At 49.6% G+C, this 24,500-nt stretch overlaps 1 long non-coding RNA gene across 1 annotated transcript; it reads left to right on the top strand.

Annotated features, from left to right (window-relative positions):
• Positions 1 to 2,266: 2,266 nt before the first annotated feature.
• LOC124029142 lies at positions 2,267 to 15,243 on the top strand. Its single transcript, XR_006837729.1, has 3 exons — positions 2,267 to 2,320; positions 13,190 to 13,238; positions 15,110 to 15,243. It is a non-coding gene; the product is annotated as an uncharacterized LOC124029142 (long non-coding RNA).
• The last annotated feature ends 9,257 nt before the right edge of the window (positions 15,244 to 24,500 follow it).

The following is a 24,500-nucleotide window of genomic DNA, read 5'->3' as shown; positions in this document are numbered from 1 at the left end:
TAAAAGTGTGAGCAAATAATAACTACGACAACAGAAATCTGCCGTCAAACTCCAGGTTTATTTATAAAACACACGGTAATGGGGGAGCAGGAAAAGGGGCTGAGCTGGACCCAAGGAAAGAAACAATAAATATAAAAAACACACCCTAAGCTAGACTAGCCTACTTTAACAACAGCTAACTAACTAACCAAAAAATACAGTGGGTGGTCCATACAGTTCTACCTAGTGTATTTAACAAAGTTCACCTCGGGTAGTGTATGCCCATGGGCGACTTGTCTTGTTTCCCCTTTTCCCACCAGCAAACAAACAAACACCATAACCAAAAACAATACTCACAGGTGATGACAAAGTGCTATGAGGTGCTTAAACAAAAGAGAGGTTAAGACACAATGAGAGTGACACACAGAGACCTACAGACATGGCATTTTACAGAGAGATTGAGCTGAGCTCATGAACAAACAAATGATGGGGTTTTTAAACCATGGGGAAGGAACTGTGATAGGTCAGGAAATAGGAGGAGGTGTGTCTTCTGATTGATGATTGATTGTTGACTGATTGGGGAGTGATGATGTTCACCTGTGAGGAGAAGGAGAGAAAAGAAACACACACACAGAATACACACACACACACACACACAGGATAACTTTATCCGTAACATAGGCTAACCCCTCCCATACACAGGCCCCACACCATGGGCATCACAGCACACAGCTAATGCTAGGTTAACTCCTCCCATACACAGGCCCCACACCATGGGCATCACAGCACACAGCTAATGCTAGGCTAACCCCTCCCATACACAGGCCCCACACCATGGGCATCACAGCACACAGCTAATGCTAGGCTAACCCCTCCCATACACAGGCCCCACACCATGGGCATCACAGCACACAGCTAATGCTAGGCTAACCCCTCCCATACACAGGCCCCACACCATGGGCATCACAGCACACAGCTAATGCTAGGCTAACCCCTCCCATACACAGGCTATACACTATGGGAATTGTAATACAGACTACTACTGTTACACTAAGCTCAAACCTGCCCATACACAAGCCCTACTCTATGGAAATCCCAGTGCATTCCCGTCATGCTAGGCCTTAACCATCCCAAACACAGACAGCACCATATGAAAACGCTGGTCATTTTAAAGCCACCTTTTCCAATGGAATGGAATCATCAACCCCTCTGCAAGGCAAGCTCCAATGCATACTACCAATTCCTCTGTGAGGGTGTAGGGTTAAAAATACATGGTACCTGTGCAACATAACAGAAGTGAGATGGATGGACAGCAGGACTAGTCATTCACACACGTCTCAGAAAATGAGGAATTGAAAACTGTAAATGTGTGTGAAGCAGTGATTCTACATGACTCAGCAGTTCCTCTGCTCCTTATACTGCTGACTGTGGCTTAATGGTCTACAGCTGGACTGTTTGCTACCTACACTGGAGATGACTATTTCATCCACCGTATAATGACTATACCTTTCCTTCTCTCTCTGTCTCATTTCTCCCTCTCTCTCTCTCTCTCTCTCTCGCTCTCGCTTTCTCTCTCTCTCTCTCTCTCTCTCTCTCTCTCTCTCTCTCTCTCTCTCTCTCTCTCTCTCGCTTTCTCTCTCTCTCTCTCGCTTTTCTCTCTCTCTCTCTCTCTCTCTCTCTCTCTCTCTCTCTCTCTCTCTCTCTCTTTCTCTTTCTCTCTCTCTCTCTCGCTTTCTCTTTCTTTCTCTCTCTCTCTCTCGCTTTCTCTTTCTCTCTCTCTCTCGCTTTCTCTTTCTCTCTCTCTCTCTCTCTCTCTCTCTCTCTCTCTCTCTCTCTCTCTCTCTCTCTCGCTTTCTCTTTCTCTCTCTCTCTCTCGCTTTCTCTCTCTCTCTCTCTCTCTCTCTCTCTCTCTCTCTCTCTCTCGCTTTCTCTTTCTCTCTCTCTCGCTCTCTCTCTCTCTCTCTCTCTCTCTCTCTCTCTCTCTCGCTCTCTCGCTTTCGCTCTCTCTCTTTCTCTGACTGGCTCCTGTCCTCCCTCTCTCCCCTTCTCTCTCTTTGATGTGTCTCTGTCATTCTGAAGTACTGTTACTCAAGTCATTAATACTGAATTGTTTTAAACTCGTGAATGTTTTCTTCATTTAAATGCTAAGCTGGTTTCTCCTTCAGCCTAGTTTTGACGGATGACGTAAAACTGTATGAATAAATGAAGAACCCTTTTTGGTTGCTTATCATGTTCATCTCTCTCCCCCTCTCTTCTCCCAGGGTGCTGTTTTGTCACGTTTTACACAAAAGCTGCCCTTGAAGCCCAGAACGCACTGCATAACATAAAGACCTTAACAGGGGTGAGTGTGTGTTCACGGCCCACGCTGCCCTGCTGTCACACAGTGTCAGTGATTACCAGGGCATATCTCCCATTACTGTCACGTCACACACTGTGGCTGTCTGTATTGTGTGTGTGTGTGTGTGTGTGTGTGTGTGTGTGTGTGTGTGTGTGTGTGTGTGTGTGTGTGTGTGTGTGTGTGTGTGTGTGTGTGTGTGTGTGTGTGTGTGTGTGTGTGTGTGTGTGTGTGTGTGTGTGTGTGTGTGTAGGCCTTTACTCCGTCACTAACTGCATTTAGATGCTTATTTGTGTCATTTGTGTCTGACTACATTATACATTCTGCGTGTGAATCTGTGTGTGTGTGTGTGTGTGTGTGTGTGTGTGTGTGTGTGTGTGTGTGTGTGTGTGTGTGTGTGTGTGTGTGTGTGTGTGTGTGTGTGTGTGTGTGTGTGTGTGTGTGTGTGTGTGTGTGTGTGTGTGTGTGTGTGTGTGTGTGTGTGTGTGCTGTAGGGGCCTTTCCTCTACCAGACTCCTGCTGCTGTCCTCTGTCCCTGTGTGTATATTAAACACAGTGGAGTGATTGAAGAGCAATAGGATTTTGTCTCGGCTCCCCTCCCAGGTTCTGGAAGTCTCTAGCTGCTCCTCTGGGTTTAAGAGGCCCCTGGGCCACGGTTACTCCTGCTTGGGGTGTTGGCCGGTTGCAGCCTTGGCTGTTCTGAGGCTCTGAAGCCTTTTGATTAGAGGAAGGGAAGTCTGTACACTGTATTTCCTCCGTTGGTTAGTCGATGGACCTATTGGGTTAGAGAGGGTGGATATGAGGACGGATATGAGGGCGGAGGGTGGATATGATACGTCACATGCTCTAAACATTTGAAGATTAGGGGAATGTGAAATTACCGCCCTCCCTCATTTCCTCTGCCAACTCCTCCTCCCCTGTCCCTCTTTTCCCAGGCAGGTAACACTCTAAAACGAACACACACAGGGCTGAATCAATAGGACCATAATCACATCCATTTGAGCGGTTTTGGGAGGTCATGATTAACTCATTTAAAATGGCCTCCTCTGAGATCTCCAAGGCAATGCAGCACTGAGGATATGTTTGAATTTGACTTTAATAAAGTACTGACTGACCTTCCTCTGGGAGGAGGGAGGGAGGGATGTAGTGGGAGAGAGAGTCCATAAATGCTTTATCGTTGAGTGGAGGTAGAGAGGTGGACAGAGAGAGCAATGGACAGAGAGGTGAGCTAAGGAGAGGATGGAGTGATGAGGAAAGCATAGAGAGAAAGCACAGTTCGCTTTAGGGCAAGGCAATAAATGAGTTCAGCTACAAAGCAATCCGTGCTTGTTAGCTCTCTGTCTCTCCCTCTCTTGTAAAGGCAGTAGAACAATGTTTATATTGGCTCTCTGTCTCTCCCTCGTTCATTCTTGCGCTCCTAAACTGTAGGCCCTGACAGGGTGAGATCCAATCACAGCAGTTGGACGGCGGCCATATTGGACGGAGCGCTGGCAGAGCTGAACAGCGGCCATATTGATTTAGGGCACACACAGGAACAGTTGAATGGCTGCCATGTTTGAGTATGGCGTTGAGTGTGAACAGTCTGGAGAGAATGTGGTAGTGAGTGGAAACAGGGATGTTCTGTACCGCCCTGCATAGTACTCTATACTCCCCATCTCCTACACCAGGAATTCACAAAAGAAAGGCCTAGACTGTCAGCTACATATTGGAGTGACACACTTTAGAAAAGCAGCCGCTCTCCTCCGCCAACTCCCTGCCTGTCCACCCCCCCTCTTTCCTCCGCCAACTCCTGCCTGTCCACCCCCTTTCTCCTCCGCCAACTCCCTGCCTGTCCACCCCCCTCTCTCTCCTCCGCCAACTCCTGCCTGTCCACCCCCCTTTCTCCTCCGCCAACTCCCTGCCTGTCCACCCCCCTCTCTCCTCACACACACACACACACACACACACACACACACACACACACACACACACACACACACACACACACACACACACACACACACACACTGTGCCTCCTCCCTTCCCCAAATCTGCCAAGTAGCTTTAGATGAGTGAAAGGGAGACGGGGGGGTGGGGGACTCTGTTTTTAGAGGAACAAAAAATTAAAGTAAGGAGGTTTTCTTTCTAATGAACAGCTAATGAAGCTCTGGGGACTGTGGGTGGGGGGGGGTTGGAGAAATGAGGGTGGAGATGGCTGATCGGAGCTTGTAGCTAAGGGGGGCCCCGCTTCTCTCAGAGCCTCTAATGTCACCACTGAGCTGTGTGCTTTAAACTGTCCCCAAAACATCTATCGACTGAAAACATGCCCACAGCTCCTTCTGCAGATATTTAAGAACATAATACCCTCCCTGCTGCACAGCCATCCGCAGTCTGGACCTCCACATACACACAAGTAGTCACACTACACGCACAAGTAGTCACACTACACACAGCCAAAGCACACACGCACACACACACTACCGTTCAAAAGTTTGGGGTCACTTAGAAATGTCTTCTGAAACTTGTCAGTCTATTCTTGTTCTGAGAAATGAAGGCTATTCGAGAAATTGCCAAGAAACTGAATGTCTCGTACAAGCGCTGTGTACTACTCCCTTCACAGGACAGCGCAAACTGGCGCTAACCAGAATAGAAAGAGGAGTGGGAGGCCGGTGCACAAATGAGCAAGAGGACAAATTACATCAGAGTGTCTAGTTTGAGAAACAGACGCCTCACAAGTCCTCAACTGGCAGCTTCATTAAATAGTACCCATAAAAACACCAGTCTCAACTTCAACAGTGAAGGCGACTTGGTGATGCTGGCCTTCTCGGCAGAGTTGCAAAGAAAAAGCCATATCTCAGACTGGCCAATAAAAATAAAAGATTAAGATGGGCAAAAGAACACAGACACTGGACAGAGGAACTCTGCCTAGAAGGCCAGCATCCCCGGAATTAAACCTCTTCACTGTTGACGTTGAGACTGATGTATTTGTTTAAAAGTATTTTTAAATACACAGCCCAAATCTCATATTTTTATTTGAATCGACAAATTGTATTTGAAAGTATTTTCAAATACTTATTTTAAATACTACTTTCAAATACCTGGGTTTAATGCAAGGAGTGCATTTGAGTATGAAATGAAATACCTGAAATAGAACTGGAAAACAGGTCTGACACAAACACAAATACAAATGTGAGTTAAAGGCTGTCGGCCCCGTCCGCCAGACAAGGTTGTCTGAGATTTTCCACTAAATTGAACTCTTTCATCAGCGGCTGACAGATGTCTAAATGGCTGGTGTCTCCCCACGCCAGCGCCCACAGCACAGCACAGACTGCCTGTCACACACACACACAGTCTGTGTGGCTGGGGGGGGAGAAGGCCGTGTGAGAGCTAATCTAGGACACTGACTTTCTAGTGCCCTCCAGCAGCTCTCTCTCTCTCTCTCTCTCTGTCCATTTCTCCATCTCTCTCTCTCTCTCTCCTCTGTCCATTTCTCCATCTCTCCCTCTCTCTCTCTCTCTCTCTCTCTCTCTCTCTCTCTCTCTCTCTCTCTCTCTGTCCATTTCTCCATCTCTCTCTCTCTCTCTCTCTCTCTGTCCATTTCTCCATCTCTCCCTCTCTCTCTCTCTCTCTCTCTCTCCATTTCTCCATTTCTCCATCTCTCTCTCTCTCTCTCTCTCTCTCTCTCTGTCCATTTCTCCATCTCTCCCTCTCCATCTCTCTCTCTCTCTCTCTCTGTCCATTTCTCCATCCCTCCCTCTCTCTCTCTCTCTCTCTCTCTCTATGTCCATTTCTCCATCCCTCCCTCTCTCTCTCTCTCTCTCTCTATGTCCATTTCTCCATCTCTCCCTCTCTCTCTCTATGTCCATTTCTCCATCTCTCCCTCTCTCTCTCTCTGTCCATTTCTCCATCTCTCCCTCTCTCTCTCTCTGTCCATTTCTCCATCCCTCCCTCTCTCTCTCTCTCTCTGTCCATTTCTCCATCTCTCTCTCTCTCTCTCTCTCTCTCTCTCTCTCTCTCTCTCTCTCTCTCTCTCTCTCTCTCTCTCTCTCTCTCTCTCTCTGTCCATTTCTCCATCTCTCTCTCTCTCTCTCTCTCTCTCTCTCTGTCCATTTCTCCATCTCTCTCTCTCTCTCTCTGTCCATTTCTCCATCTCTCCTCTCTCTCTCTGTCCATTTCTCCATCCCTCCCTCTCTCTCTCTCTCTCTCTGTCCATTTCTCCATCCCTCCCTCTCTCTCTCTCTCTCTGTCCATTTCTCCATCTCTCCCTCTCTCTCTCTCTCCTTTCTCTCTCTCTCTCTCTCTCTCTCTCTCTCTCTCTCTCTGTCCATTTCTCCATCTCTCCCTCTCTCTCTCTCTCTCTCTCTCTCTCTCTCTCTCTCTCTGTCCATTTCTCCATCTCTCCCTCTCTCTGTCCATTTCTCCATCTCTCTCTCTCCTCTCTCTCTCTCTCTCTCTCTCTCTCTCTCTCTCTCTCTCTCTCTCTCTCTCTCTGTCCATTTCTCCATCTCTCTCTCTCTCTCTCTGTCCATTTCTCCATCACTCCCTCTCTCTCTGTCCATTTCTCCATCTCTCCTCTCTCTCTCTCTCTCTCTCTGTCCATTTCTCCATCTCTCTCTCTCTCCATTTCTCCATCTCTCTCTCATCTCTCTCTCTCTCTCTCTCTCTCTCTCTCTGTCCATTTTCTTCATCTCTCCTCTCTCTCTCTCTGTCCATTTCTCCATCTCTCCTCTCTCTCCCTGTGTGAGAAAACGCTGGATGAAAAACGCCTTTGATTCATAGTTTTTCTTTGAAGGATATTTCATTCTCACTTTGTCGGGGTGGGACGAATGTGGGTGAGGAGGGGTGATTTCAGACGTGATCAGTCGAGCACCTGTCCTGATGCAGGCTGATCAGAGTGCTGCAGAGCGTCAAGTTTGATAAGGAGAGTGGGACTCATTAAAAAGCTGCACTTCACAGACCACACACACACACTTTGTCACACACACACACACACACACACACACACACACACACACACACACACACACACACACACACACACACACACACACACACACACACACACACACACACACACACACACACACACACACACACACACACACACACACACACACACACACACCAGTAGTCACAATACTAATCAGGAAGAATTCAGGACTGTGAGTTAGGAGATGCTGATTGTGGGGAGGTGTGGACTGGAAGAAATCACAACAGTCAGAGTGGGTGTCAATGCATGTTGAAGTTAAAGTAGGAATGGCAGCTCTCCCATCACATTGGTCTGTGCTGCTTGTTCAGGTGTTGACACGTTTCACGTGTCAGAACGCCACTTATGGAACAGCAGAGAGAGGAGTCTGGCTCCCTCTCTGGAAAAAGGGATGAGGTAACCCTCCCTGGACTGATAGCTAGCACGCGTCCTAATTGACACCCTATCCCTGCTTAGTGCACTACTTTTGACCAGGAACTATAGGGAATAGGGTGCCACTTTGGACACAACCCTGGAGTTATCTTGTGTAAAATATGACAGTTTGTGCCGCTGCATGTGGTACCCGAGGATATGTCATAATGAAGCCCGATGTGCTATGAACAGTGAGTAACCATGGAAATGTTTGCGTGGCCCTCTGGTTTGAAACCGCTGAACCGTGGTATAGGATATTAAACATGTGACGTAGGTCTGTGCCATCGGTCACTAATGCATCCCCGAGACTGGCAGCAACGGTGCTATGAATGGAAAGGTTATACCTCACACAGGCACCGCTTAGCATTTTAGAGTGGTCTCGAGCTCTGACACACAGCTGACTGTTCTGAGGACGGAAGAGCAAAGTGTGTATGTTTGTGTGTGTCTCATCTTTTAATCCCACTCAATACACACATTATACTAACCACTAGACTAAGTAAACAGCAAGTTACCCATTCCTCATTGCTAATGTCACACACACACTTATACACACACCAAGCCAATCCCACAGCTCTGTGTCATTACAGACGCTCATTATAGAAATCAATTTAATTAAGGGCTGTAATTGCCAGAGCGAAGCCCAAATGCTATGGCAAACAGGGGCTGTAGAAAGTCATCCCCAACGACATCACGTCCGCCTCCCGCCCGTCTCAGAGTGTGTACACTTATTTAACAAAAAAATAAAATATGAATCGCTAGTTTCAAATGAACTTCCTCTCCTCAGCAGGCTGGTTTGAGAGAGGAGAGGAGGAGAGAGCTCTCGTGGTACTGTGTAATGAAGGCTAACTATGTTAAATACTGTGAGTACTCAGCAGTAGGACCTTAGCGAGCCTCGCCACACAGCTAATGCAGCAATACCCCAGCCACTCAGCACCCAGGCTTGGGGTTAATTGTTTACTAAGGGAAATAAGTGGGGATAATGTGGGGTAACTGTGTGAGAGAGGTAGTGGTGACAAGAGAGGGAACATAGAAGGCAGAGATAATTGTGTGTTAGAGGGTGAATTATAGATGTCTAGTTGTATTTAATGCTGTCGTGAGTGTGTAGGGAATGGAAATGGCTGGAATGCAGATGGGCACAGAATGTATTTTTGTCTGTAAAAATCATGTTGAAAGAGTGTGTGTGTGTGTGTGTGTGTGTGTGTGTGTGTGTGTGTGTGTGTGTGTGTGTGTGTGTGTGTGTGTGTGTGTGTGTGTGTGTGTGTGTGTGTGTGTGTGTGTGTGTGTGTGTGTGTGTGTGTGTGTTGACCACAGTTATTGACTCCCCACTATGAGGGCCATCTGTCTGTCTCTGTGTCACTGCCTCTACCTCAACCCCACAGAGGAGAGAGGGATATGTAGACTGAGGGATAGAAAGAGAGGGATATGTAGACTGAGGGAAAGAGGGATAGAAAGAGAGAGAGAGGGATATGTAGACTGAGGGAAAGAGGGATAGAAAGAGAGAGAGAGAGGGATATGTACCCTGAGGGATAGAAAGAGAGAGAGAGAGGGATATGTAGACTGAGGGAAAGAGGGATAGAAAGAGAGAGAGCGAGAGGGATAGGTAGAAACTAGACGGAAGAGTGGCTACAATGTGTAGTGTTGCTACTATGAGATATGTACAGTTAAGTGTGTGTGTGTGTTGCTGAGGAAACTTGGTGTGTATGATACCAGGGTGTTCAGTGCAAGTACAGTAGCTGAGAGCTTTTCTATTGGCTCACACACAAGTCAGGTTAAAGTGTTATTGAGGTGCTGACTGCTGGCAAAGGCTACACTGCTGCTGGCAGCATGCAGGACTCAGTGGGGGTTTCTCCACACACACACACACACACACACACACACACACACACACACACACACACACACACACACACACACACACACACACACACACACACACACACACACACACACACACACACACACACACACACACACACACACACACACACACACACACACACACACACACCTTAGACACACACACTTTGTGGCAGCTGGACAAGTTGAACTCTGACCTTTAAAGCCCGGAGGCATTCCTCGCGGGCCGGGGGGTCAGAGGGGTTTGAGGAATGGGGTACATGCTGTAGGTGAGAGGGTGAACGTTAAATGCTGAGGGGTATTAGGTTTCTGGCACGTTATGTCCAAGAAGGAAATGTTTAGAGGGCAATTGTACTAGAACACAGTAGTGTTGCATAGCGTTGGTTGGGTAGGAAACAGTATGGTAGTGTTAAGGGGATAATACCCTGCTGGAGAGGTAATGTTTACCTCCATGTCATCAGCTACTCTGACGGATAGACACCTCGACGTCGCCCCCAGAACGGGCCCTGCATGGCATGCCCCGACTAGCCGACTGGAGATCAGGAAGAGGAGAAAGAGGAGGTGTTTCCAAGAGTTCGAGGTCACAGCCAATAATCTAATTACCAACTACCATACCAGAGGGAAATGTCACCAGTGTAGGCCACATTCTCAATGGCACAGCTTTAGATGTTTGGTTACTGAGAAAGGGGGAAACAAGTGCTTGGGGTGTCATGGTGATTGGATGACGAGTGACCGCATCAGGTAGCTCCAGGGCTCTCAGTGAAGAACCAGCCATGTGGCATCACACCCCGGGTCTGAAGCCTGCATGGCCTTCTGGGTAGACAGATCTGGGAGAAGAAGGATGGCATCTAGACAGAACTTTCTGAGAGAGTGAGAGGCAGAGGCAGGGATAGCCTCTAGCCAGCGCCTGTAGCCTGAGGATGCAGTTATTTCTGTACTGTAGCCCTCCAACATGTGATCCACTGCACTCTCTCACACTCACAAATCAAATAACATTTATTTAGAAAGCCCTTCTTACATCAGCTGATATCTCAAAGTGCTGTACAGAAACCCAGCCTAAAACCCCAAACAGCAAGCAATGCAGGTGTAGAAGCACAGTGGCTAGGAAAAACTCCCTAGAAAGGCAAAGACCTAGGAAGAAACCTATAGAGAGGAACCAGGCTATGTGGGGTGGCCAGTCCTCTTCTGGCTGTGCCGGGTGGAGATTATAACAGAACATGGCCAAGATGTTCAAATGTTCATAGATGACCAGCAGGGTCAAATAATAATAATCACAGTGGTTGTAGAGGGTGCAAGAGGTCAGCACCTCAGGAGTAAATGTCAGTTGGCTTTTCATAGCCGATCATTCAGAGTATCTGTACCGCTCCTGCTGTCTCCAGAGAGTTGAAAACAGCATGGTCCTGGGGCTCAGGTCCTCCTCCGAGAGAGAGAGAGAAAAGAAAGTGAGAGAGAATTAGAGAGGGCATATTTAAATTCACAGGACACTGGATAAGACAGAAGAAATACTCCAGATATAACAGACTGAACCTAGCTCCCCCAAACATAAACTACTGCAGCATAAATACTGGAGGCTGAGACAGGAGGGGTCAGGAGACACTGTGGCCCCATCTGACGATACCCCCGGACAGGGCCAAACAGGAAGGATATAACCCCACCACTTTGCCAAAGCACAGCCCCCACACCACTAGAGGGATATCTTCAACCACCAACATACTACCCTGAGACAAGGCCGAGTATAGCCCACGAAGATCTCCGCCATGGCACAACCCAAGGGGGGGCGTCAACCCAGACAGGAAGACCACGTCAGCGACTCAACCCACTCAAGTGAACCACCCCTCCTAGGGATGGCATGGAAGAGCACCAGTAAGCCAATGACTCAGCCCCTGTAATAGGGTTAGAGGCAGAGAATCCCAGTGGAGAGAGGGGAACCGGCCAGACAGAGACAGCAAGGGCGGTTCGTTGCTCCACACACACAGTCTTGTACAACTAACCTTGTGGGGACCAAAATTATTCAGTCCCATTCAAAATCCTCACTCACTCACTCACTCACTCACTCACTCACTCACTCACTCACTAACTCAGGGGGCTATAAACCAAAATGGGCACTATGGGTCCAGGTAGTAAAGTCAGTTGAATTGACACTACTGGTGACACCGGGGTGGTGGCTGTAGGAGTGTTGTGGAAAGGAATGGTCAATGTATAAACATATTGCAAAAAGAACGAAAGAGTGAGAGACAGAGAGAAACGGACATATCGAGATGGGGGAGAGAGACAGACAGAGCCAGACAGATAGAGAGAGAGACCGATAGAGAGAGACAGACAGATAGAGACAGCTAGAGGATCAAAGCGCCCTGCCACACGGTGACTGTTCAGGCTTAGCCAGGGGCATTATGGGTGAGACAGGGTACATATAAAGACACACACACACAACACAGCTGGTGAGAGCCCAGAAGATGGATCTCTGCTGTGTGTGTGAGGTGGGCAGAGACAGAGTGATTGATACTGGGCTAGATTTAGATCATTGCTGTCACTGGTCTCTCTGCAGATCAAACAGGCACATCATCTCTCATAAAGGAGGGAGAGAGAGAGAGACAGAGAGATTGTATACAGACATAATATGACATTTGAAATGTCTTTATTCTTTTGGAACCTTTGTGAGTGTAATGTTTTCTGTATATTTTTCACTTGCTTTGGCAATGTAAACATATGTTTCCCATGCCAATAAAGCCTCTTGAATTGAAATTGAGAGAGAGAGAGGTGTGGCAGCCATCTTGTCTGTGAAGTGTGGCAGCCATCTTGTCTGTGAAGTGTTTTTTATTTTTAGTTATTTTACCTTTATTGTACTAGGTAAGTCATTTAAGAACTAATTCTTATTTTCAATGACGGTCTAGGAACAGTGGGTTACCTGCCTGTTCAGAGGCAGAACGACAGATTTGTACCTTGTCAGCTCGGGGTTTTGAACTTGCAACCTTCCGGTTACTAGTCCAACGCTCTAACCACTAGGCTACCCTGCCACCTCTACACTCTAACCACTAGGCTACCCTGCCGCCTCTACTCTCTAACCACTAGGCTACCCTGCCACCTCTACACTCTAACCACTAGGCTACCCTGCCGCCTCTACACTCTAACCACTAGGCTACCCTGCCGCCTCTACACTCTAACCACTAGGCTACCCTGCCACCCCAGGCATGCATGTACTCACTTTTTTTAAACACATCAATCAATCAGCTCCATTCAACCTCTCTAAACCTGCAACAAGGGTATGAGGGACTCACCTGGATGATGTCTGTCACAGTGTGTGTGTTTCCTAACCAACTTTCTCTTTAGTGTGTGATCTGTTGTGACTTTCAGTGGCCAGTTTGTATTGTGTCGGTGTGCTGTGACCAGTCAGTGTGTGTGCGTGTGTTGTGACTGATGTGTGTGTCTGATGTAGTGTGTGTGATCTCTGAGTGTGTGCAGTCCTCACTAGGTGTGTGTGTGTGTGTGTGTGTGTGTGTGTGTGTGTGTGTGTGTGTGTGTGTGTGTGTGTGTGTGTGTGTGTGTGTGTGTGTGTGTGTGTGTGTGTGTGTGTGTGTGTGTGTGTGTGTGTGTGTGTGTGTGTGTGTAGTATTGTAAAGGTGTGTTTGTCCTGTCTTTTCCAGATGCACCATCCCATTCAGATGAAGCCTGCAGACAGTGAGAAATCAAACGGTGAGTGATCACACACTGGACTGAGTATTACGTGGTGTGTCTGTGTCTGTGTCTGTGGCTCAGTGATCCTGTTTCAGAGAGAGAAAGATGTATGAATTATTAAAGTGTTCTGGGAGGGGGTCAGGGAGAGTTTAACTGTTTTGGCCCCACAGTGAACCAGCCTTTCTCCCTGCGTCTCTCTCTCACACTCACACACACAAACACAAAACACAAAACACACATCCACACACACAGACAATTGGCTCTATTACACATCCGGTTATAAACCCATTTATCCAGCCATAACGCTTTACTGCATCTGAGAGAAGCCAGACGGGCCACGTTCCAATACTAATGAATAGCCTCTTTTCCTCATCCACTGGACCACTGAAACTGTAGAAGGATAGAGGGTAATAACATTGGGACAGACGGGACAGTACTGGCTGAGCTCCACCCAGAGAGAGACAGAGGAGTGTCATAAAGCCACTGACAGCACACAGGCGTCACTTAAAGCTCAATAAAGACGCTCGTAGCCGCATCTTCTAGACTCGACCCGCTAAGGAAATACAATGCACTGGAAACCTAGAGATCCATCCATATAAGTGATGATGAGACCTTAATAATGCGTTCCCGCTCCAGACGTCTTCTGTGAGGTTATGAAATAGGACTTGGTAAGATATATCCGTCTCGGTTACGATGATGAGACCTGAGTAAAGCTCCAGCCGGCTGTGGCTGCAGTCATCATCCACCGTAATGGGAGATAGTGAAGTACGGCCATATGAAATGTATTCGTCTTTCTAATGATAGTACGTTCCATAGACCTTTATTGGAGTTGCTGTAACCATGACGAATTGTCGTTAAGCGGTTTGTTGCTTTAGTCAACCAAGAGGTGTGTGTGTGTGTGTGTGTGTGTGTGTGTGTGTGTGTGTGTGTGTGTGTGTGTGTGTGTGTGTGTGTGTGTGTGTGTGTGTGTGTGTGTGTGTGTGTGTGTGTGTGTGTGTGTGTGTGTGTGTGTGTGTGTGTGTGTGTGTGTGTGTGTGTGTGTTTTGCCTTCGCCGTGCTGCTGTATCGATAGCCGTCTTCACTTTCCCCTTTCTTTCTTCAAATCTGATCTGGAATCAGTAAAACGCTGTTTCTCTGCTTCCCGATACGTCACTAACTCGGACTCAGGTCGGCTAACAGATGTTTAGTCACCGTTTCAGGATGTCTCTGCGGTTTCTCCATATCCTCTTCTCTGTTAATTCATGACAGTGCTGATAGTGAGCGAACGCACACAGCCGCGTTGGAAGCCTTTGAAACAACACTTATCTTCCCTGTGTTGTTTTTTTAAGCGCACAAACAATTCAAACAGCAAAATAAACAAGTGCTCTATTGATTTCCCAGAGTGCAACAGACCGCTTATCTCTTTCGCCTCCCGGTAAGAGCTGACAGTTTCCTCATTAAAAATGAATAGGATCAGCATTACTCTGAATGGTGAGCAACACGTACACACACTTTCTCTCTCTTGTCTCTTTCCCACGGTCATACACACACAGAGACAAGAAACAGTAAGAGTCTCTGTCCCGCTCACACACACACACGCACACGCACACACACAACACACACTGTTACACAGGCCGAGGTATTGCAAGATAAATGGAGCGATTGGGTCAGAGAGAAAGGGATTAAACAGGAGGAGGAGGGGCAGGCTGACAAAAAGAAACCCGGAGAGATGGGAGAAGAGGAGATGGAGAGAGAAAAGAATCGAGAGAGAGAGAGAGAGAGTCACACAGAGACTGGTAATGAGACATTGATCACAGTCTGCAGATGAAATGGGGAGACTTTCTCTTTCTCTTTCCTCTCCTTTTTTCTGTTACTCACCCATTTGAACGTCTTCCCCTCTTCTCCTGCAGCGGTGGAGGACAGGAAGCTGTTCATCGGCATGGTGTCGAAGAAGTGCAATGAGAACGACATCCGAGTCATGTTCTCTGCGTTCGGACAGATCGAGGAGTGCCGGATCCTGCGAGGGCCCGACGGTCTCAGCAGAGGTGTGTGTTTCTTGAGCTCCATCCATAGACACACTCATCCCAACCCCCTGACCCCCTCCTCCCATACCCGCCATCCTTTTCACCCCTCCCACTTCTTTATATCCACCCTCTATTCAGTTCTGAGCCCCTTATCCCTCCCCTTACAGTTCTGAGCCCATTATCCCTCCCTTACAGTTCTGAGCCCCTTATCCCTCCCCTTACAGTTCTGAGCCCCTTATCCCTCCCCTGACAGTTCTGAGCCCCTTATCCCTCCCCTTACAGTTCTGAGCCCCTTATCCCTCCCCTTACAGTTCTGAGCCCCTTATCCCTCCCCTTACAGTTCTGAGCCCCTTATCCCTCCCCTTTCAGTTCTGAGCCCCTTATCCCTCCCCTTACAGTTCTGAGCCCCTTATCCCTCCCCTTACAGTTCTGAGCCCCTTATCCCTCCCCTTACAGTTCTGAGCCCCTTATCCCTCCCCTTACAGTTCTGAGCCCCTTATCCCTCCCCTTTCAGTTCTGAGCCCCTTATCCCTCCCCTTACAGTTCTGAGCCCCTTATCCCTCCCTTACAGTTCTGAGCCCCTTATCCCTCCCCTGACAGTTCTGAGCCCCTTATCCCTCCCCTGACAGTTCTGAGCCCCTTATCCCTCCCCTGACAGTTCTGAGCCCCTTATCCCTCCCCTTACAGTTCTGAGCCCCTTATCCCTCCCCTGACAGTTCTGAGCCCCTTATCCCTCCCCTTACAGTTCTGAGCCCCTTATCCCTCCCCTTACAGTTCTGAGCCCCTTATCCCTCCCCTGACAGTTCTGAGCCCCTTATCCCTCCCCTGACAGTTCTGAGCCCCTTATCCCTCCCCTTACAGTTCTGAGCCCCTTATCCCTCCCCTTACAGTTCTGAGCCCCTTATCCCTCCCCTGACAGTTCTGAGCCCCTTATCCCTCCCCTGACAGTTCTGAGGCCCTTATCCCTCCCCTGACAGTTCTGAGCCCCTTATCCCTCCCCTGACAGTTCTGAGCCCCTTATCCCTCCCCTTACAGTTCTGAGCCCCTTATCCCTCCCTGGCAGTTCTGAGCCCCTTATCCCTCCCCTGACAGTTCTGAGCCCCTTATCCCTCCCCTGACAGTTCTGAGCCCCTTATCCCTCCCCTGACAGTTCTGAGCCCCTTATCCCTCCCCTTACAGTTCTGAGCCCCTTATCCCTCCCCTGACAGTTCTGAGCCCCTTATCCCTCCCCTGACAGTTCTGAGCCCCTTATCCCTCCCCTGACAGTTCTGAGCCCCTTATCCCTCCCCTGACAGTTCTGAGCCCCTTATCCCTCCCCTGACAGTTCTGAGCCCCTTATCCCTCCCCTTACAGTTCTGAGCCCCTTATCCCTCCCCTTACAGTTCTGAGCCCCTTATCCCTCCCCTTACAGTTCTGAGCCCCTTATCCCTCCCCTTACAGTTCTGAGCCCCTTATCCCTCCCCTTACAGTTCTGAGCCCCTTATCCCTCCCCTGACAGTTCTGAGCCCCTTATCCCTCCCCTGACAGTTCTGAGCCCCTTATCCCTCCCCTGACAGTTCTGAGCCCCTTATCCCTCCCCTTACAGTTCTGAGCCCCTTATCCCTCCCCTGACAGTTCTGAGCCCCTTATCCCTCCCCTTACAGTTCTGAGCCCCTTATCCCTCCCCTTACAGTTCACCTCTAGGCAGAAGGAGAAAACATGTTCTCCCTCGCTATTGGCCAACCATAGAACTACTACGCAATCAGCAGTGCAGTGTCCCCCTTAGTCAATCTCCTCCCCTGCCTCCCTTCCCCCTTCAATCCCCCTGCCTCCCTTTCCCCTCACCCCCTTCAATCCCCCTGCCTCCCTTTTCCCCTCACCCCTTCAATCCCCCTGCCTCACTTCCCCCTCACCCCTCCAATCCTCCTGCCTCCTCTCCCCCTCACCCCCTCCAATCCCCCTGCCTCCTCTCCCCCTCCCTCTGTGGTCTCTATGTGCTGAGGAGATGAGCCGGGGTCTGCCAAATGAAACTGTCTGTTCTGCCCGGCATCACACGAGGCTGTCACTGTCATTGTCACACAGGTTTATGTGGATGTGTCAGTTGTTGTGTGTTTTTCTGTGGATGTTACCGTTGTTCTTACTGTGACTGTTGACCGTCTCTCATAATCTGAAGGTCTCTTCTCTCCTCAAGGTGCCTCTAGCCACTAGCGGTCTCTAATACTCTACTGTCACACATACTCAGTCCTCCACTGTCCCTTCATCCTCCTCTCTCTCAGTCCTCCTGTCCCTTCATCCTCCTCTCTCAGTCCTCCTGTCCCTTCATCCTCCCCTCTCAGTCCTCCTGTCCCTTCATCCTCCTCTCTCTCAGTCCTCCTGTCCCTTCATCCTCCTCTCTCAGTCCTCCTGTCCCTTCATCCTCCCCTCTCAGTCCTCCTGTCCCTTCATCCTCCTCTCTCTCAGTCCTCCTGTCCCTTCATCCTCCCCTCTCTCAGTCCTCCACTGTCCCTTCATCCTCCTCTCTCTCAGTCCTCCTGTCCCTTCATCCTCCCCTCTCAGTCCTCCTGTCCCTTCATCCTCCTCTCTCTCAGTCCTCCACTGTCCCTTCATCCTCCTCTCTCTCTGTCATCCACTGTCCCTTCATCCTCCTCTCTCTCTGTCCTCCTGTCCCTTCATCCTCCTCTGTCTCTGTCCTCCACTGTCCCTTCATCCTCCTCTCTCAGTCCTCCTGTCCCTTCATCCTCCTCTCTCAGTCCTCCACTGTCCCTTCATCCTCCTCTCTCTCTGTCCTCCTGTCCCTTCCACCTCCTGTCCCTTCATCCTCCTCCTCTCTCTGTCCTCCTGTGCCTTCATCCTCCTGTCCCTTCATCCTCATCTCTCTCTGTCCTCCTGTCCCTTCATCCTCCTCTCTCTCTGTCCTCCACTGTCCCTTCATCGTCCTCTCTCTCTGTCCTCCACTGTCCCTTCATCGTCCTCTCTCTCAGTCCTCCTGTCCCTTCATCCTCCTCTCTCAGTCCTCCACTGTCCCTTCATCCTCCTCTCTCTCTGTCCTCCTGTCCCTTCATCCTCCTGTCCCTTCATCCTCCTCCTCTCTCAGTCCTCCTGTGCCTTCATCCTCCCCTCTCTCAGTCCTCCACTGTCCCTTCATCCTCCTCTCTCAATCCTCCTGTCCCTTCATCCTCCTCTCTCAGTCCTCCTGTGCCTTCATCCTCCTCTCTCTCTGTCCTCCTGTCCCTTCATCCTCCTCTCTCTGTCCTCCTGTGCCTTCATCCTCCTCTCTCTCTGTCCTCCTGTCCTTTCATCCTCCTCTCTCAGTCCTCCTGTCCCTTCATCCTCCTCTCTCTCTGTCCTCCTGTCCCTTCATCCTCCTCTCTCTCTGTCCTCCTGTCCCTTCATCCTCCTCTCTCTCTGTCCTCCACTGTCCCTTCATCCTCCTCTCTCTCTGTCCTCCTGTCCCTTCATCCTCCTCTCTCTCTGTCCTCCACTGTCCCTTCATCCTCCTCTCTCTCTGTCCTCCTGTCCCTTCATCCTCCTCTCTCTCTGTCCTCCACTGTCCCTTCATCCTCCTCTCTCTGTCCTCCACTGTCCCTTCATCCTCCTCCTCTCTCTGTCCTCCACTGTCCCTTCATCCTCCTCTCTCACTGTCATCCACTGTCCCTTCATCCTCCTCTCTCTGTCCGCCACTGTCCCTTCATCGTCCCCTCTCTCAGTCCTCCACTGTCCCTTCATCCTCCTCTCTCTCTGTCCTCCTGTCCCTTCATCCTCCTCTCTCTCTGTCCTCCTGTCCCTTCATCCTCCTCTCTCTCTGTCCTCCTGTCCCTTCATCCTCCTCTCTCTGTCCTCCACTGTCCCTTCATCCTCCTCTCTCTCAGTCCTCCTGTCCCTTCATCCTCCTCTCTCTGTCCTCCAATGTCCCTTTGTCCTCCTCTCTCTCAGTCCTCCTGTCCTTTCATCCTCCTCTCTCTCTGTCCTCCTGTGCCTTCATCCTCCTCTCTCTCTGTCCTCCACTGTCCCTTCATCCTCCTCTCTCTCAGTCCTCCACTGTCCCTTCATCCTCCCCTCTCTCAGTCCTCCTCTCCTTTCATCCTCCTCTCTCAGTTCTCCTGTGCCTTCATCCACCTCTCTCACTGTCATCCACTGTCCCTTCATCCTCCTGTCTGTCCTCCACTGTCCCTTCATCGTCCCCTCTCTCAGTCCTCCTCTCCTTTCATCCTCCTCTCTCAGTTCTCCTGTGCCTTCATCCTCCTCTCTCACTGTCATCCACTGTCCCTTCATCCTCCTCTCTCTCTGTCCTCCACTGTCCCTTCATCGTCCTCTCTCTCAGTCCTCCACTGTCCCTTCATCCTCCTCTCTCTGTCCTCCACTGTCCCTTCATCCTCCTCTCTCAGTCCTCCTGTCCCTTCATCCCCCTTCACTATCCCATCATCCTCTTCATCTCTCTCTCTCTCTCTCTCTCTCTCTCTCTCTCTCTCTCTCTCTCTCTCTCTCTCTCTCTCTCTGTTCTGCACTATCCCAGAATTCTATTACACATGATCATCCTATTTTACATCTCTTCCTCACTCCCCCAATCACGTGTCTGTTGTCCTCATGAATATTAGAACCTCAGTCTGTCCCCCTTTACTGCACATAACCTCCACAAACCCCAGGCTTCCTAACAGGCCTGTCAGAGCAGTCTTAGTCCAGCCTGGTCCAGAGCAGTAAATACATGAATCAGAGTGAGGCTGCAGATAAATAGGCCTTCAAGTGGGTCTGCCTGTCCCACCTGGCTCTGCGCGAACACGGAGCTGCTATTAAACCACAGTATCAATCAGAAGCCTGTTCTGTTCCGCCACCCACTATTAATAAAATATGGATCACACCACTGGTGGATCCACGGCTGGGCCTGGGGAGCTACCCTACATTCATGAAAGGACTGTTCTCTTTCTCCTCTCCTATCGGAGCCCGCTGCATGACGACAGAATGCGGCCCGCTAGATATTTATAGCGTCGGCTAGGCGGCTAAATCCCATCTTTACATTTACATTTACATTTAAGTCATTTAGCAGACGCTCTTATCCAGAGCGACTTACAAATTGGTGCATTCACCTTATGACATCCAGTGGAACAGCCACTTTACAATAGTGCATCTACATATTTTAAGGGGGGTGAGAAGGATTACTTTATCCTATCCTAGGTATTCCTTAAAGAGGTGGGGTTTCAGGTGTCTCCGGAAGGTGGTGATTGACTCCGCTGTCCTGGCGTCGTGAGGGAGTTTGTTCCACCATTGGGGAGCCAGAGCAGCGAACAGTTTTGACTGGGCTGAGCGGGAACTGTACTTCCTCAGTGGTAGGGAGGCGAGCAGGCCAGAGGTGGATGAACGCAGTGCCCTTATTTGGGTGTAGGGCCTGATCAGAGCCTGGAGGTACTGAGGTGCCGTTCCCCTCACAGCTCCGTAGGCAAGCACCATGGTCTTGTAGCGGATGCGAGCTTCAACTGGAAGCCAGTGGAGAGAGCGGAGGAGCGGGGTGACGTGAGAGAACTTGGGAAGGTTGAACACCAGACGGGCTGCGGCGTTCTGGATGAGTTGTAGGGGTTTAATGGCACAGGCAGGGAGCCCAGCCAACAGCGAGTTGCAGTAATCCAGACGGGAGATGACAAGTGCCTGGATTAGGACCTGTGCCGCTTCCTGTGTGAGGCAGGGTCGTACTCTGCGGATGTTGTAGAGCATGAACCTACAGGAACGGGCCACCGCCTTGATGTTAGTTGAGAACGACAGGGTGTTGTCCAGGATCACGCCAAGGTTCTTAGCGCTCTGGGAGGAGGACACAATGGAGTTGTCAACCGAGATGGCGAGATCATGGAACGGGCAGTCCTTCCCCGGGAGGAAGAGCAGCTCCGTCTTGCCGAAGTTCAGCTTGAGGTGGTGATCCGTCATCCACACTGATATGCCTGCCAGACATGCAGAGATGCGATTCGCCACCTGGTCATCAGAAGGGGGAAAGGAGAAGATTAATTGTGTGTCGTCTGCATAGCAATGATAGGAGAGACCATGTGAGGTTATGACAGAGCCAAGTGACTTGGTGTATAGCGAGAATAGGAGAGGGCCTAGAACAGAGCCCTGGGGGACACCAGTGGTGAGAGCGCATGGTGAGGAGACAGATTCGCGCCACGCCACCTGGTAGGAGCGACCTGTCAGGTAGGACGCAATCCAAGCGTGGGCCACGCCGGAGATGCCCAACTCGGAGAGGGTGGAGAGGAGTATCTGATGGTTCACAGTATCGAAGGCAGCCGATAGGTCTAGAAGGATGAGAGCAGAGGAGAGAGAGTTAGCTTTAGCGGTGCGGAGCGCCTCCGTGATACAGAGGAGAGCAGTCTCAGTTGAATGACTAGTCTTGAAACCTGACTGATTTGGATCAAGAAGGTCATTCTGAGAGAGATAGCGGGAGAGCTGACCAAGGACGGCACGTTCAAGAGTTTTGGAGAGAAAAGAAAGAAGGGATACTGGTCTGTAGTTGTTGACATCGGAGGGATCGAGTGTAGGTTTTTTCAGAAGGGGTGCAACTCTCGCTCTCTTGAAGACGGAAGGGACGTAGCCAGCGGTCAGGGATAAGTTGATGAGCGAGGTGAGGTAAGGGAGAAGGTCTCCGGAAATGGTCTGGAGAAGAGAGGAGGGGATAGGGTCAAGCGGGCAGGTTGTTGGGCGGCCGGCCGTCACAAGACGCGAGATTTCATCTGGAGAGAGAGGGGAGAAAGAGGTCAGAGCACAGGGTAGGGCACTGTGAGCAGAACCAGCGGTGTCGTTTGACTTAGCAAACGAGGATCGGATGTCGTCGACCTTCTTTTCAAAATGGTTGACGAAGTCATCTGCAGAGAGGGAGGAGGGGGGGGGAGGGGGAGGAGGATTCAGGAGGGAGGAGAAGGTGGCAAAGAGCTTCCTAGGGTTAGAGGCAGATGCTTGGAATTTAGAGTGGTAGAAAGTGGCTTTAGCAGCAGAGACAGAGGAGGAAAATGTAGAGAGGAGGGAGTGAAAGGATGCCAGGTCCGCAAGGAGGCGAGTTTTCCTCCATTTCCGCTCGGCTGCCCGGAGCCCTGTTCTATGAGCTCGCAATGAGTCGTCAAGCCACGGAGCGGGAGGGGAGGACCGAGCCGGCCTGGAAGATAGGGGACATAGAGAGTCAAAGGATGCAGAAAGGGAAGAGAGGAGGGTTGAGGAGGCAGAATCAGGAGATAGGTTGGAGAAGGTTTGAGCAGAGGGAAGAGATGATAGGATGGAAGAGGAGAGAGTAGCGGGGGAGAGAGAGCGAAGGTTGGGACGGCGCGATACCATCCGAGTAGGGGCAGTGTGGGAAGTGTTGGATGAGAGCGAGAGGGAAAAGGATACAAGGTAGTGGTCGGAGACTTGGAGGGGAGTTGCAATGAGGTTAGTGGAAAAACAGCATCTAGTAAAGATGAGGTCGAGCGTATTGCCTGCCTTGTGAGTAGGGGGGAAGGTGAGAGGGTGAGGTCAAAAGAGGAGAGGAGTGGAAAGAAGGAGGCAGAGAGGAATGAGTCAAAGGTAGACGTGGGGAGGTTAAAGTCGCCCAGAACTGTGAGAGGTGAGCCATCCTCAGGAAAGGAGCTTATCAAGGCATCAAGCTCATTGATGAACTCTCCGAGGGGACCTGGAGGGCGATAAATGATAAGGATGTTAAGCTTGAAAGGGCTGGTAACTGTGACAGCATGAAATTCAAAGGAGGCGATAGACAGATGGGTAAGGGGAGAAAGAGAGAATGACCACTTGGGAGAGATAAGGATCCCGATGCCACCACCCCGCTGACCAGAAGCTCTCGGGGTGTGCGAGAACACGTGGGCGGACGAAGAGAGAGCAGTAGGAGTAGCAGTGTTATCTGTGGTGATCCATGTTTCTGTCAGTGCCAAGAAGTCGAGGGACTGGAGGGAGGCATAGGCTGAGATTAACTCTGCCTTGTTGGCTGCAGATCGGCAGTTCCAGAGGCTACCGGAGACCTGGAACTCCACGTGGGTCGTGCGCGCTGGGATCACCAGATTAGGGTGGCAGCGGCCACGCGGTGTGGAGCGTTTGTATGGTCTGTGCAGAGAGGAGAGAACAGGGATAGACAGACACATAGTTGACAGGCTACAGAAGAGGCTACGCTAATGCAAGGAGATTGGAATGACAAGTGGACTACACGTCTCAAATGTTCAGAAAGTTAAGCTTACGTAGCAAGAATCTTATTGACTAAAATGATTAAAATGATACAGTACTGCTGAAGTAGGCTAGCTGGCAGTGGCTGCGTTGTTGACTTTGTAGGCTAGCTGGCAGTGGCTGCGTTGTTGACACTACACTAATCAAGTTGTTCCGTTGAGTGTAATAGTTTCTACAGTGCTGCTATTCGGGGGCTAGCTGGCTAGCTAGCAGTGTTGATTACGTTACGTTGCGTTAAAAGAACGACAACAATTATCTTTGATACACAGACGGCTATGTAGCTAGCTATGTAGCTAGCTACGATCAAACAAATCAAACCGTTGTGCTGTAATGAAATGAAATGAAAAATGTGATACTACCTGTGGAGCGAAGCGGAATGCGACCGGGTTGTTGAGTGCGGAAGTTCTATTCAGTAGACGTTGGCTAGCTGTTGGCTAGCTAGCAGTGTCTCCTACGTTAAGGACGACAAATAGCTGGCTAGCTAACCTCAGTAAATTAAGATAATCACTCTAAGACTACACGCTCTAAACTACACAATTATCTTGGATACGAAGCAAAGACAACTATGTAGCTAGCTAACACTACACTAATCAAGTCGTTCAGTTGAGTGTAATAGTTTTTACAGTGCTGCTATTCGGTAGACGGTGGACGTATGCTAGCTGGCTAGCTGCTGGGCAGATAGCAGTGTAGACTACGTTAGGACGACGAAATACAAGTTGCAATAGAAGTGCTGACTGTTTCACTATGTTGTCCTCTTTCTTTTCCTTTTTCTTCTGTCCTTCTTTTGTCCTTATTTTGTCTTCCTTTCTTCTGTTAACTAGATATTTTTTGTTGTTATTCTTTGTAAGCTAGCTAGCTTCTTCCAGGAGAGTCCCTAGCAACTGCTTAGCAACAAGTAAACAATTCTGCTAGCAATTCAGCTAGCTAAGATAACTGTACAAATTTTATGAAAAATAGTTAATTTTTCAAAAGCCTGTCTTTTGGTTTGTTCCTTGTTTTGTCTTCTATTGAGTCTTGCAGTTTTTCTCTTGATTTTTTTGATGTACTTCACTCTAAAAAAACATTTAAATCTCAATATATACAGGAGCTCATTATTCAGCAGCTGCTCAATTTAGAACTC

This window comes from Oncorhynchus gorbuscha, unplaced genomic scaffold (assembly GCF_021184085.1).
Source record: "Oncorhynchus gorbuscha isolate QuinsamMale2020 ecotype Even-year unplaced genomic scaffold, OgorEven_v1.0 Un_scaffold_5633, whole genome shotgun sequence".
Lineage (NCBI taxonomy): Eukaryota > Metazoa > Chordata > Actinopteri > Salmoniformes > Salmonidae > Oncorhynchus > Oncorhynchus gorbuscha.
The sequence above is the reverse complement of the archived record's forward strand: the minus strand, read 5'-3'. Positions and strand labels throughout refer to the sequence as shown.